This window comes from Nyctereutes procyonoides, unplaced genomic scaffold (assembly GCF_905146905.1).
Source record: "Nyctereutes procyonoides isolate TBG_1078 unplaced genomic scaffold, NYPRO_anot_genome, whole genome shotgun sequence".
NCBI classification, from domain to species: Eukaryota; Metazoa; Chordata; class Mammalia; order Carnivora; family Canidae; genus Nyctereutes; species Nyctereutes procyonoides.
Genome location: NW_026575046.1, coordinates 47,158,710 through 47,175,320, shown reverse-complemented (window position 1 = coordinate 47,175,320; position 16,611 = coordinate 47,158,710). Strand labels below are relative to the sequence as shown.

General features: G+C 34.0%; 1 protein-coding gene and 1 pseudogene across 4 annotated transcripts in view; one reads left to right on the top strand and one right to left on the bottom strand.

Moving 5' to 3' along the window:
- RANBP17 (RAN binding protein 17) overlaps positions 1-16,611 on the bottom strand; it is a 310,647-nt gene that overhangs the window by 176,800 nt on the left and 117,236 nt on the right. The window lies entirely within an intron of this gene.
- On the top strand, positions 9,344-10,138 carry LOC129509503 (60S ribosomal protein L30-like; annotated as a pseudogene).

Sequence of the window (16,611 nt, the reverse complement as noted above, 5' to 3'; positions counted from 1 at the left end):
TTTATTAGAGAAAGTTATTTTACACAAATCAAATCAAACTGGGTAAACCATTATATTTGAGGGAAACTTTAGCCATCAGTCAATTAATCCATCATTTTCTCCAGACACTATTGTTTAACGAGCAGATCATATTATCAACAATTTAGAAATCATATGATTCAATTATAACAGTAAATTTATTGACAGTTTCTCTAATACTTTTATTATGAGTAAATTTGGATTTCTCTTTACCTTTGTGAGCAAAACAAAACCAATTCAGGTATTACAGTCAAATATCAAATAAATATAAAACTCTCTACAAATTTTATAATGATTTGGTTTATTATTACAAAAGGAAAAATAAGCCTTAATGAATTAACTTTGCTAGTAAAATTTTAACATAAAAATAATTACTAAACTATTTCTTTAATGTGCTACATCTATGAGACCTTAAAGTTATATTAAAAATTCATTTAGAAAATGGACCTAAGAAAATATGAATTTATACTTATAAAAAATTAGGAAAAGTTTGTCACTTTAATCTTAATTTTCAAGTCAACTGAATTTATATGAACTGCCAGAGCCATAGTGTGGCTCATTAAATTTCTAAAAATATCACAGGAGGCATTAAAATATAAATGTCATATTATTAATATTTATTTATAGACAGCATGAGAAGAAAAATAACACCTTTCTACACCTGCTTGAAAGACCACATTTAAGATCATAATAGAGCAACAGGAGTGATTTCTAGTTCTTAGTAGGAAATGCGTATAACTTTGCTACTTTACCTAAATTAGAGGAAATTTCAGAGACTTTTTTAATTTAAAGATTTTAAAATAGATCCTTTCTATATACACTTGTCTCTTTATAATTTTGGTTGTTAAAGTCCAAAACAATTTAATAATAATATGTTGTTAAGAGGTGTTTTCTAATTGTTTTAGGTTGACTAATTTTATCTTGCCAATCAAATCCTTCAGAGTTACAGATTATGGCTGAGACTTGTTTTCTATCTCTTAAAAGGAGAGTTCTAGACTCACCGTTGAATGACAGAATAGCAAATGCTTGGAAGGAGCTTCTGATTTGATCTAACCCATTTCTCTCACTAATTATATACATAAAAAGAGTCTAAGCCCGGACCACATAGCTAATTATTATATATCAGTGCTGATTAGACAAACATGTTGACTAAAAATAACTTGCATATTCAATAAACATATTCCTGTTGAACAACTACAGTTGCTGCTCATAGCCTCTGTGATCTAACAGTGATACAAGGGCAGAGTCGTCCAACAGCCAAAGGAACAGCTATGGCCTATGAATTACAAATTCCTAAATATGTCCACAGTTCTCAAAATGCACTCCTCAGAGGCTTAGGATGCCACAGAAACACTTCAGAGCCCCATAACGAGAGAATAAGAACTGAGCCATTGGAACATCTTGCACCCTGAAACTCCTGCATTTATTCCAGTCAGAGTTATTTGCTTTTGTACAATATTTCATTTAAAAAACAACTGACTGTAAGCCAGTCTGAAACCACTATCCTACCCTATGTATATTCCTGGAATCTTCAGAATAAAATATTTTAAGCAAGAAAAGAGTGATCTTAAAGTTTTTATTTAAAGGATACTACGTCATTTTAACATATTTGCCTTAAAAAGATTTACTTGTTACAAAGTAATTATAGGAACATCTGCATGAAAATACTGTAGTCAGTTGTTGATAGAGGTCGATATTTGCAAGGCACAAATTGTTTAAGTACAGGAAAGCATTCACTAGTCAATAAATGACATCAGCTATATCTCTTTTTCTGAAGTCCTATATTCATCTACTTTTGTGCCCATTAAGTACTTTCTTATTATTAATTTATTTTAAGCAAATTACTATATCCTCTTTTAAAATACTGCAGAAAAGACTTTTATGTTACTTTTTCTCCAAATATCTGTAATATACACTCCCTTCATATAAAGCACAAATTTAAGAGCAGGGTTCTTTCTGTGATTTTAGTTTCCCTGACAAAAAGATAATGCCACCTTCTAGAGTGGGTTATGACAAACATTAAATGATTCTTGAAAACATTTAGCTCTCTGTAATTTTACTTGTTTTTTTTATTTATAGTTATAATTAAGAAAAGCAATGTAAAAAGGACACTAGTTTGAACCTTTTAATCCAAAGATGATTCATATGTGAATGCTACGGTAGTAAAATCATTCATGATGTTCCTGATCATCCTCAAGATATTAGCAACAGGAGAATTCCTCTTTGATCTAAACAACTTAACAGCATTAATTAATCATCTCTTTCACTACAAATATTTCATTAACACTGAAAACAATAATAATATTTAAGTATAGCATGTGCCTAGGGTGATGTATTTCAAAAAATTATTTCAACTGGTACATACATGACTTCCTTTAACAAATAAAAATATACTTTCATATTGTATCACAAATTAGATTGTGAAGAGGGTAGTGGTAGTTAGGCTCCTTTGTTTTGGGAGATATGTTGCTCTGTGCCCACCAATGGTTCAAAAAAACCGAGGAACCATAATATACAAAAGAAGTAAATGGGTGATATCAATTACTGAAATGGCTCACTGCTTACTAACTATGACGTAATATAATCCTGAATGTTTACAGCTTTCTAGGGGATAACTCAAATGCCTTTAGATATTCAATATTTACCACTATTTCATACCATTGTAGGAAAAACTGAGGCATGACAATACATAGTCAATGGCTCAACACCAGCCAGTGGGAGAATCAAGATTTAAGTCTAGTTAGCCAGGTACCCCAAGATTAAGGATTTTATTACAAGATCATATTGCCATTGAACACATATTGTGCATTTAACTATCCATTAAAATTACTGAGTATTTACAATAGGGCTGAAAGTTGTTATGAGATATATTATCTACATTATTATATTTTAGGCTTTCCATGGTCTTATTATTATTAAGCATAGATCTATCTATTTTCAAAAATAGTACACTAATGCTCAGAGATGTGACAAAGCTATTTATTTTCTATGTTTTATCTAAAATTACTTTAGACTTACAGAATAACTGTAAAAATAGTTACAAACAATTTTTATGTATCCTTTACTCACATTCCCTATATGGTCACAAAGCTCTTAAAAGAAGTGGCTAGGCCCTAAAAAAAGCTTTCTGACTCCAAGTGACATGTGTCTTTCAATTACACAATCAGTCCAACTACAGATGAGCCATGCAAGGTACAAGAAATTATCAGGTGGTATGACAGTCCACTACAAATATTTAGGTATTTTTCATAGAGTATGCTAAAGTTTAATAATCCCATATTAGAATCTAAAAGTACATATAGGATACTGATTTTCAATACTAAAGAGACTTTCACAAGGACCTCAGTAAGAAGCAAAAGTACTGCAGCATCATTTCCTCATCTATAATTTCCTACAGTTTTGGATCTTTATATGGATTAAGGTGACAACAGAAGTATAGTGCCTGGAACAACAGCAGCCACTAAGTAGTTGGTAGCTGCTATCATATAATGGATATTCGGTTCAAATATGTTTCATGATGTATTATGTTTCAGGCCCTTTGATACACAGAAGAATGCCAGAGTTATAATCACTGAATCCCTATCAATGGGATCACATTATATAGATAGAAAGAACTAAATGTTCTTAGGCTTGCTAAGATGCCAGCTATTAACAATAACCTGAATATGTCATTCAGGTTGAAGAGAAAAAGCTATCAATTCTTTGACACTAAAAGTAGGCACTCAAGTGGAAGAGCAATAGCTAAGAGTCCTATTATAAGAATAAAAGTTTTATTCCTCCAACATTTTATTATGAGAATTTACAACACAGAGAAAAGCTAAAAGAACAGTACAATGAATAGCCATCATCTAGATTTTATAATTAAATTTGCTCTATGTCACACTATTACATATCTTGCCATCTGTCTATCCATCCATTAAACCATCAGTTAGGTGTTTTTAAGCCCTTGAATTCATCACAGTTTTTAGTAACTACATGAATATGGTCGCTGTTAGATGGGCTCCTGAACCTCAAAACTCTAATCACCTCCATGATATGAGTTTCATAGGGAGATAATGCAAAATACATAGCCAGGAATCATCACTGTTTTAACTAGAGCTTTGGCCATAAATCTCTATTAGGATCATAATAAAGTGGACTAGAGTACACGTGAGCTGTAAAGTCTTCTACTTAGGCCTATGGCTCCTTTCAGCCAGACCTTACTCCATGGGATCCTACTGCTCAATAGTGACATAAAGCTGAGGAAATAAAAATCTAGGAAAACCCACATTCTAGGATTGGGAGAGGGAGAGCTAAGAAGACTTAAGGACTGTCTATATTACCTCTTAATTCTAGACTAGAGCACCAGGTTCTAGAGTACCAAGTGACAGCCTCCATGCAGATCAGGTGGGCTGATGCTGGTATGGGTAAGTACGATGGTTTTAAAATATTTCCATACATTCTATGATACCCCTCTTTCCAAAATGAAGAGCTTAATTCCACTTCCTTGAGTGTGGGCTGAACTTATTGACTCACTTCTAACCCAAAGAATATAGCTGAAGGGACAGAGCGTCACTTCCAAGAGTAGGTCATAAAAAAGTATCGTGGTTGGCTCAGTCCCTGCTCTCTCTCTTGGATCACTTACTTTGGGAAAGTTAGCTGCCATGCCTGAAAGACAGTCAAGCAGCCCTCTTGGAGAGCTTCATGTGGCAAGGAAGTAAGGCCTAATGTCAACAACCAGCAAGGAACTGATAAGGCTTCCTATTAACAGCAAACTGACCAAGTCATTCTACAAGCTGATCCTTCAACCCCAGTCAAGTTAGCAGTGACTACAGCACCAGCTGAACATCTTGACGGAACTTCATGACAGACCCTAAGCCAGAGCCACTCAGCTAAGCTGCATTCAAATTCCTGTCCATCAGGAACTATGTGAAATAAAATGTTTGTTCCTAACTTTGAGGGTAATCTGTTCCCTAGTATTACATAATGAATGTAGGAGGCAACTAGAAAGAACACTGCCTTTTTTCTTTTAAGACTTTTATTTCTTAGAGAGAGAGAGAGAGAGAGAGAACACACAAGTAGGTGGAGTGGCAGGAAGAGGGAGAGAGAGAGGGAGATGGAGAAGCAGGCTCCCCACTGAGCAGAAAGACCAATGTGGGGCTTGATCCCAGAACCCTGGGATCAGTATCTGAGCTGAAGGCAGACACTTAACTGCTTAACCTACTGAGCCACCCAGGTGCTCCAGAAGAACTCCTTCTACAGTAGCTTCCTCTTCTCTGTGTCAAAACTTAAATTCTACACATTTTTAGCTGCTTCCCTCTCTTGGAACCTCAGACTTCTCTTCAGGTCTTCTTTTCACCTCAGTTTTCCCATGTCTGGTTCCTTTGTTCCCCACCTTCTGCCTTAGAAGAAGGTAATTAGTTCTCAAAACTTTCTTCAATTCAAGGACCCCTTTTTACAGAATGCAAGATTCCCCCAAACTCTAGATCTTATCTATTTCCATTTGTCAGTAACTCAAATCAATAAAGTAGTAAGACTTCACAAACTTTCGTGGACCTATAGACTGCTTTGGAAGGGCCAGTAAATGAAAAAATGTTTGTCTTCACGGAGTGCTAGAAATAAACTGCAAACCTATCTAGATTACCAGTAAAAATACAAGGATTTCCCAATTTTAAAGTTCCAAAAATATCTAGAAAAGTCTATGGCTTACACTCTGAGACTTTCTGCTTATCAAAAATAAAAATCTAGAGGATCATGAAAGGATATACATGATAAGGTGAATATATGAAAAGTTTTTATATTTAAATAGTTAAAAACTAGGTCACTAACAGTAAATTAAGAAAGTTACTGGATCATCTGAGTTTGAATGATCTCTCCACTAGCAAAAAAGTCACCAAATAAAAAAATCCTTAATGGTGTTGAACTCATTATAAATATTAAAAATTAGTAAGAGATTATTTTTCATTTCCTTTCCCCGCCCCCTTAATTACTTTCCTGAGCTACAGTATCCTTGCTGTTTTGCAAATACACCAAACAAGCACTTGTGTCAGACTCCTTGTATTCACTGTTCCTGGCATTACCACAGATATCATTATGACTTGTTTCGGACCTTATTCAGATTTTTTGCTAAAATGTCATCAGAAAGACCTTCTATAAATATCTTATATAAAACAATCTCAAAAAAAAAAAAAAAAACAATCTCACTCCCTGGCCTCTATATTCTATTTTATCTTCTTCTTGGCACTTATTGCTTATTTTTTTATTATTTTTATTTATACTATCTCACCAACTAGACTATTAAAAACAACAAAAATAATTTACTTTATTCTTGCTCTTACCTGTCTCCCAAAAGATTTTGAGACAGGTTACAAATTTAACACAACTTCAAACTCTACTTGAAGTTATATTAAATGTAATATGAGTCATAGATGATTTTAAACCTCCAAAATACATCTTTCTAAGGTCTCTAAACTTTGCCTGTCTCTATTTGGCATTTTGCTTTTGCATTGTCTCATCTGCTTGTTTTTAACATGGAAAGTACTCCCAAGAAGTGATGAAATGAATTATGAGAAAGTCACAAAAATATTCATGTGGTTCAGAATGGCTGCGTACTCTGGAAAGCAAGGAATGCAGTTTGTTAGTTAGGTCGTTTTACAGTTTCTTACATTTTCAGAAGATACTAGTTGGGAGTTGGTTGAGGACTAGTTTATAGTTTAGGTCTATGTCCTCTTGGCCAATTCCAAACTCTCCTTTTATGCAGCACCTATCACTGTAGTCAAGACATACTATGACAAGTCCTCAGGTTTTATACCACTGCAGCCATCATATGCATTATAAAGAAAACAATACAAGTCACAAAGACAGTGGTAATTATATCATGATAAGCCTAAGAGTAATGCCTTTTTGACTTGGGTTTTTTTTTTTTTTTTAGAGATTTTATTTATTTATTCATGAGAGACACAGAGAGAGAGAGAGAGACAGAGAGACAGAGACAGAAACAGAGACAGAGACACAGGCAGAGGGAGAAGCAGGCTCCATGCAGGGAGCCTGACATGGGACTCGATTCCAGGCCTCCAGGATCATGCCCTGGGCTGAAGGCGGCGCCAAACCGCTGAGCCACTTGGGCTGCCCAGCCTTTTTGACTTGTAAGGATATTATAAACTGAGAATGGGTTATTTAACCTCTTTTGGAGAATATGCTGCCATTTCTAACTTTGCAGTTGGTATTACTGCTTTGGCTAAGAATTTATACGTGAAGGGCTATTATAAAGCCCTTAATTATAACATGAATATATCTCATGGCAGCTTCTGTTCTTTATTTTATGTTGTTATTTGCTATTTAAATTGTCATAGTGCTAAGCCACAATGAGGCTGAGATCAGAAAGCCACACTGAACTAAGGAGAGCTTCATTTTATTTTATTTTATTTTTTTAAAGATGCAGAGTTTTATTAATTTTATTTATTTTTTATTTATTTATGATAGTCAGAGAGAGAGAGAGAGAGAGAGAGAGAGAGACAGAGGCAGAGACACAGGCAGAGGGAGAAGCAGGCTCCATGCACCGGGAGCCCGACGTGGGATTCGATCCCGGGTCTCCAGGATCGCGCCCTGGGACAAAGGCAGGCGCCAAACCGCTGCGCCACCCAGGGATCTCTAAGGAGAGCTTCAAATCCAAGCAATGATCTTAGCTCAAAAGTCAGTGCACTGGGCTTTTTACTGTTCTAAATAATGCTCTCAATGTTATAACTCATAAACAAGACTCAACAGGGATAGAATGAACATATGCACAATTTAACTAACAAGTTTTAGTGTCATGGGATTTTTTTTTCTTTAATATGGAGGCAATATATTTCTTCCATTTCCCTCTTTGAGACATCAAAAGTCTTTTACAATCAGGCCCCAGGCAACTGTTCCATATTTTACCTCTCTTCATTGCTTAGAATATTGTTGCATTCATACATTTATTATTTCATCTGAAGAGCCAGAAGACTACTGACCTATTCTCATACTGTTAATAAAATATATAGAGTACTGAAAAATAGCCTAAAGTTTAAAGGGGATTACCTACCCACAAAAATGTTAGGCTTAGAAATAGTATAATGTCTATTCCCTCAAGTGGCAAAATGCAGATTCCAAATCCAGCCCTGAGCATTCAAAGTGCATGAGACTACAGACTTTGAAAAGATGTATTTGGGAGTGGGGGAAGAAATCTTTACAAAATATCAAGAGGCTATGATTCATGTAATACATAAACAATAACCTGAGTATAACAAATGCATTTGACCTTCAAGGTAATAAAAACAAATGTAAAAAGAGTCTCCAGTTTTCTATTACTGCTAAGTTTATTTTCCTCATAAGTTTCACCCCATTATGGTACAATAATCCCTCATTACTGTAGCACAATAATGCATAGTCTATACTCCACCTATAGTTGTCTTGTGTCTATTTAGTTTTATAGCAAGCAAGCAATTTGAGAATATGGTAATAAAGCCTCAATCACAGTAATGATGTATGATGGGTTGTAATTTCTCTGTGCTAATGGGTTACAAACAGTATTACAGTGATGACGGGAATCTCATTGATTCATTATATGACTGCAATAATATCAAAACGACTTAATATAGATCACTATTAAGTCATGTACATGCTACTAACAACCTCTATATTTCACTATATAGATATATAGGGAAATAAAATTAATACTAGTCTTTCTATATAAAAGTTCACACAGCACAAAACATTTTGTGTTGAGTACCCTAAATCAATGTTTAAAGTTGGAATTACTGCATTGAACTGGTTCTTTGAAAAGAAAACCATTGATTTTAATCTGCTTGAAGCAATCAATTACTCCCTGTCCTCTTTATTCCAAACTGTAATGAAAACTAAACTGCGTTGTCTTGAAAACTAAATGTGAAGATGATCATAAACAGAATTTAAACTCCATGGATTATTCATATCTACCCATTTAGATTTGCCATTTCCATTATGAGTACATTTGCCACGAGCATTTAATGGACATCTAAAAGGGAATTCATTAAAGCAGGAGCTGTTGGCAGCACTTATGGGCTTCAGACTGCTTTATGCTTGCCTTTAATAGCTCACTATTATAAAAGTGATATATTGTGTTCATCCCATTAGTAGTTTGCAGAAAGGTCTGCAAGAGATAACAAATCCTTCTGAATATTTTCAGAACTGAAAGTAAATCACTGTTTGTTTGTTTGAAGTATCATATTCTACCAATACACAATTTTAGAGTCTACTAAATTTAGTTGTTTTAAGCCAAATAAGATTTTAGCAACCACAGATTCATTTTATGAAGCAGGCACCACCTTTTTGGAATATTCTATAGTTATTAACCTGAGGTATTAGTAGATGTCAGGCAATCTAACCAATTACTTGAAGGTATGGTATGCATTTCTATGAGTTAATAGCAAAACATCATCACCAAAAGCAAAGCTAGTTGGAGTATTCCTATACAATTGCCTACTGCCACTATTCAGGAGGTATGAAAGGATTCTTTCTGGTATCTTGGATGCATTATAAAAGAGCTTCTGAGAAGAATGACATTCATTGGTCGTATTTGTTTTTTGCCCTACAGTAGGCACAGAAAATGGATGTGAAGAAAAAAAAACCGCGATTTTAATGTTAAAGCTTATTAACGTAATGCAATAAAATCCTAACTGGGCCTTTCTCACTCACGACCATTTTGGTGGCTGCTGTTGGTTGGGGCCGTCCCGCATCTAAGGCAGGAAGATGGTGGCCACAAAGAAGACGAAAAAGTCGCTGGAGTTGATCAACTCTAGGCTCCAACTTGTTATGAAAAGTGGAAAGTACATGCTGGGGTACAAGCAGACCCTAAAAATGATCAGATACGGCAAAGCGAAACTGATCATCCTGGCCAACAACTGCCCAGCTTTGAGGAAATTTGAAATATAATACTACACCATGTTGGCCAAAACTGGTGTCCATCACTACAGTAGCAATAATATTGAATTGGGTACAGTATGTGGGAAATACTGAGTATACACGCTGGCTATCATTGATCCAGGTGATTCTGAAATCATTAGAAGCATGCCAGAACAGACTGGTGAAAAGTAAATCACGCAAAATATTTCTTTAATAAAACTGGCCAGAGCTTGTTTAAAAAAAAAAAAAAATCCTAACTGGGAAGGGAGACTATGGAAAGGATATATGCAATTTCAGCATATAACCTCTATAATGCCTGGGCCTGAGCCATGCTTTATTTCAAATCTAATACATTTTACTTAAAAGATAACTCAAAGTTTATAGTGGGGTCAGCAGCAATGCCTCTATATTAGAAAGGGCAGATCAATTTTATCAATATAGGGAAGAGTCCCAAAGTCACATATTTGATTTTACAATTCATCAGCTACTTATTTTTCACAGAAAATTTGCCTTTCTCATCTTGTTTTGCTTATAGTAAATTAGCCAGTGTATCCCTTATTACACACACCAGGCATCACTGAAATGTGTTAATTGTTGTAGAATGGAAATATTATTAGAGGTAATCTAAATTTATGTATTTAAAGTCTAGAGATCTCTGTGCAGATAGTAAGAATGGATCCCATTATGATGTTTTAAGGACTAAAAACTGATCTTTTAAGTCTCTACATTATAAGTTCCCTCATTTATTGAAACTGATGTTACAATTGATTTCACTGATATAAATATGGAAATGTCTAAAGTTTACATATACATCTACACAAAAATAATAATAGGTACAAAAGTAAGAGTATGAGAAGGATAAAGGGTTATTTTAAAGCTTACACTCTTTAGAAATACAAGTACTTCCAAAGCCCATCAAATGCAATTCTCAAATTTCATTCATAGCTTCCTAATTTCTTCAAAGTTACAATCTCCAATAATATAATTGGCCCAGCCCAAGAACCGTATGGGAAAGCTGGGCTGCTCCCTAAGCCTTTGAAACATGACAGCGAATTCATCACAATTCAGATTCTGATATTTAATCTTACAGTATCTATGATATTCCTGGTTAAGTAATATAATTCATATTTCTAAATATTTAAGTTACTTCATCTATTCATATGATTGGGTTAGAATGTTCATACAATGCACATATAGGAATCTAATCATACAATGATACTCATATACTGAATATACTCATACAATGCACATATAGGAACCTAATCATATTAAAAGTTATGATCTAGTGGGAAATAACTTTCCATTAGAATCTGAAGCAGAGTTAAGTAAATACCTCTTCTGTTTGAGAGATACTATAGAAATATTCTAATATCCAATGAATATTTTCTGCTTCTCCACATGTTATGCTAAACACAAGGGCATAAAAAATGGGATTTGTACCCAACAAATTGTATCTAAGTCCATGCTGACTTAATTACACTGCTGCAGAATCAAGTAAACAACTACTTATTTAGGTCCCAATGGTAAAATATCAGGCAGTTCTGAATAATGAATGCTTGTTGTTTTCCCATCCAAAAAAACTTCTCTTACTCAAAATTAGTACTGACATTTTTGAGTAATAAACACAAAACAATGCATCTCAAAAAGCTAATGTATTAGGGTAAAACAACTAGCTTCATGTCTGGCAAAATTCTAGAGGAAGATAATCTCTTCTTCCCAGTGACTAGGAGTCACTCTTTACTATAGCAAACTCAATGAAATGTATTAACTTCAGTTCATAACTTATAAGTCATCTGGAGAATTAACCAATAGAAAGAAATAAAAGCCCAATTTATTCTTACCTATGTGTTGGCAAAAGAGACAAGGCATATCAGAGTAAAATTACTTTTGTTTTCCTCATAATTAAATGTATACAGTGTCATTATCATGATGAAACAAATTAATGTTTTATAAGATCGACAATGAATTTATTATTATATATAAAGGTCACCTATAAAACAAATTACATAATGCACAAGTGCATTTTAAGGTCAGACTATCAATGTCAGAATACAAGGCAGATTTTTTTTTCCCTCTAATTAAAAAAAAGCTTTTGAAAAACAAGTTGTCTTGAAAACAGCCTCACAGCTACAAAGTTAATTCACCTTCCAACTTAAAAAATAGCATCAAGGTGCAAAGCCAAACTTCAATTAGCTAAGATCACTTGCCTGAAGAACAATCATAAATTTCTTCTTATACCTAGCATATGGAAGTCATCAGATACAGAACAGGGAGATTCTTGTTTCTGCCCTTAATCATTCTGACATTAAATGAAAGAATCCATGGCAATCCAAAATAGACCTTCATGGTGACCACGCATGTCAATTTTACTAGCCCTAGTTTTCTGAGTCTACCTTTGGTTTCAAGACATCTACAAACACAGTCAAAAACTATCAAAATTACAAGGGTGCTAGATGGATGGATTTTAAGTCTCTCTAATATCTTACAAATTCAAACTGCAACTAGGAAAACCTATTTGTTTCAGCATATGTCTTTCTCACCACATACACATAAATCCTTTTAAGACTTCTGGAATTAAAAATGAGTAAGTATCCTAAAAATGATTACATTATATAGCAAAGAGAATTTTTAAAGATATGATTAATCATTAATAGCTTAGGTGGGTTGGAGAATTAATGGACAGATGATTTGTGTTTCTCTCTGGGGACCAGGAAGCTTTAAAAAACTAAAGCTGGCTGATGCTGAGTGAGATCATGCCTGAGTGTGACTTACCTGACCAGAAAAGAAATTGGCTTAACATATAGACTGACTTGCCCTCACCTGGACCCTTAGAGTGTGATCCCTGGTTCAGATGATGATGGATCAGATCGTTCTCAAGGAGGAAGAAACCCGAGTTGGATAGGTTTGCCACAAGCCCTTCACAGGAAGATGTCAGTCTTCTGTGCAAGACAAAAAAGAAAAGAAAAAGTACAGTGGCAGTGGATGAATTCTCCTTTCTTAGGAGAAGAAAAAAGTCAGGTATGCATATTCTCCATTAGCTACCTCTTTTCTGTACACAGGCAAAGAAAGTCTCTGCAAAAGTTGGGAGAGACAAAGGTATCAAAAGTCTAAATCACTCTGGAATGGAGATTACAATAATAAAGATGCTAATTATAACTGATTATTTTCAATGGCTCCTTAAAATTTCATTTTGGGAAAATTGATAATGAAAAGTTTGCTTCATGGGCAAAGTAATTAGTCCTAGAACATTTTTAAAAATGCTTAAGTTTGAATATGGAAGATGTCAACAATCCAGTGTCAATTCAAATGATTAAATTATTTTCAGATATTGAAGCTACTGTAATGGTGATTTAAAAGAATATGTTTTTCCAGGGTTCAAATTATCTGGCATTTGGAAATCCAGTATTTGATATGTCCCTAACATGTTCTAGTCAGGTTTTCCATAGGTATAAAACATCCTTACTGAAGTTTTCAAACAAGAATTTTAAAAATACTGTGTTTTTTTCCTACAAAATTGATGATTTTCTTCCTTTAATTTTAGAATCTGTATTCAAAAACATCTCGTCAGTGTTTTTTACAGATATGCACATTTTATTTTAGAGAATTAGTAAACTCCAGGATTTTACAATGTCCATTTTGCCCTCCTAAATACAATTAATTTCTTATTTTTAATTGGCTTTTTTTTTTCATTGCTTCATCAATTCTAAAATTAACTGTTCTCCTTCATGGCCAAGTCTGGAATTTCAATGTTCTGTATGTATAGGTATCACTTAATCTTTATTAAAAAAAAATGGATAGGCCAAATCTCCATTTCACATGAAAGAGATGATATGAGATGATACAGAAATTAATTTATAAGTAATACCTTAATAAAGGACTAGAAATAAGACTGGTTGCAAAAGTTCAATAACTATTATAAAAATCTAGTAGACCAACTAATTAATAGCTGACAAAATTATATGAAATCAAAATTCCTTCCTCAATTCTAGTTCTCACCCCCCATTCTATAAAATACCCAGAAACTACTAGGTCCATGTTCTTTATATAGTTCAAGAAGCAAATAATAAACTTGATATCTGTGCTGAATATCACTATAAAAGCTTACAAAATTTAGTACTTAAACTGAAGTATGAAAGGAAATTATTATAAAACAAGACTTGACAACAGTATTATTATTCTTAATTATAATACGATGCTAGGTTAGTTCAAATGCTTTATGGACTCATTTTGCATATATAAGTAGATGAAGGGTTTTTTTAAGGAAGGGGAAGTTGTAAAATACAGGAAATTCCAGAAAAGAGCCAAAATACTCTCTACAAAGCACAAAAATAGAAGAATCAGTATTTAGCTTTACCAGAATATCATGGGTAATTCTATTTATACTTCATGAGCATTATAGATCAATTACGATACTCCATGTTTAGTTAAAATGAGTTTGCCAATGCTGAAAGAAAACTCAAGAATGAATTCTTCATGATACCAATTTATCATAGAAATAGCTGAATCTTTAAGACTCCTAAACCATGCAGTATAATAGAATAAAGCTAACCTGTGCTTTCTCAAAGCAGTACTTGCCTTACATGATAAATTAATTTAAAAAATGGACTATTAAAGATCCATTCAAGTTTTACTACATGTTCAAAGGTAGAGAAAATGTGAAACATTACATTATTTAACCTGAATTTGTGATTAGTTTCTCAATTTAGTAACAAAATTGTTAATGACAACTAAGAAAAAAATTGAATGCCAAATGAAGTAAGTTCATTTGGAACCTGGGTACAATTTTTGCCTAGCTATTCTAGAGCATATCTTCAAAGATCAAAGCCAAATTACTAAATTTCAGTGTTTCTCTAGTATTTTACAGCTGTTTAACAAGTATTTCCACAATCATTACGTGAATATTAACTATTAGTGAATATATGAGCTAGTATGTATAGATACTAACTTTAATTCCTTCAGTTAAATAGAAAGTAAAAGAGGAAAATTAGATGAAAGTAAGGTTAGAAATGGCAGTAATTTTCCAGCAAGAGGCTGGAACTCAAAGAATAAGAGTGTACAAGCCTCTGAAGGAAGATCAATTGGGTTTGAATCATGGCTCTCCCACTTACTAACTGTGCAACACTAAGCAAGTGAAATAACCTCTCTGAGCCTCAGTTTTCCCACAAAACCATGGAGGTAAGGTTAAGTATACTGTAGGGCTGTTGTGAAAGTCAAACTCAGATTGTGCATGTGGCACAGTAATAAGCAAGCACACAGAAATTGCTAAGTAAATGGCAGCTATTATCATTATTCTTTACTGAATTTTTCTCCCAAGGGATTTAAAAGCCTCCCAAAGAGAAATTATAAATTACAGGTTTTTTGTGATAATTAAAACATGTAATATACTCATTTATTATTTCATTTCACAAATATTTACCATCAGAAAATATGCCAGGTGCTAGGGATACAACAGTGAACAAGACAGACACAATTCCTTCCCTTATAGAGTTTTATATTTTTGTGAGGACAGACAAATAATTCCATTAATTATAGCTACAATTAATCACAAGGTGATAAGTGCTTTGAAACTAAAGACCAAGTGATATGACTTCATATAACTAGAGGCCCTAAGATGGGAAGGCAGGGTGGGAGAAGGCTGACCACAGAAAACATGTAGCTAGGCAAAAAGAAGACAAAGATCATCCCATGTAGAAGAAACAGTACATGCAAAGGCCATGGGAAAGTATTTGGAGAACTGAGGAATTTAAAAAATGCCAGAGTACCTACAGAAAAGAGAAAATTGTTCAGGATAAGGCTGGAAACGAAGATAGAAAACAGCTTCTTCAGTAGATTCTATAAGCCAAGTAAATAAGATTTTGGTCCTAATCCTAAAAACAATGGGAATCTACTGATTTTCATTTTAATCTTTGGCTATGGCATATTATGAACCACTTGGAAAGATGCAAGAATGGATATGGGTAAACTAGCAGGAAGCTGTCACATAGGTCACAGAGAGGTGGCCTGGACCAGGAACATACCAATACAGATAAAATTATACAAAACCAAATATTTTCAAAGGAGAATTGAAATGTCTTAGTGGCTAAAAACAGTACATTCTAGGTTACTGACATGAGCATCAGATGCTTTTATTGAATACAAAAATCTAAAGCAACTTTTACAAGGGATGTAAATGAGTTCTTTTTAGAGACTCTTGAATTTACAGTGACAAGTAGATGTCAAATAAACAACTGGATACATACACCAAAAGTTCAAGAGGTGCCTGGGTGGTGTAGTCAATTGAGTGCCTGACTTTTGGTTTTGGCTTGGTCATGATCTCAGGGTTGTAAGATCGAGCCCCATTGAGTGTGGAGTCTGCTTGGGACTCTCTCTGCCTCTCCTCCTGCACTTCCACCACCACTCTCTTATTAAATAAATAAATATCTTTAAAAAAAAAAAGTTCAGAAGACAGGCCTAGCTAGAGATACATATTTGTACTCATCAGTAAATAGATGGTAACTGAAGACACAGGAGTTTATGAGACTAGAGAGAAATCAGAGAAGATAGACATGACAGACCTAAGCCTAGCACTGAAAAACTCCAACATTTAAAATAGGTCAGATTTAGGATAATTACTATACAAAGCTGAGAAGAAATTGTCAGAGAGCTTAGGAAAAAAAAAAAAATCAAGAGAGCATGGTGCCAGAGAACCTAAGAGAAGGAACTGTTTCAAGG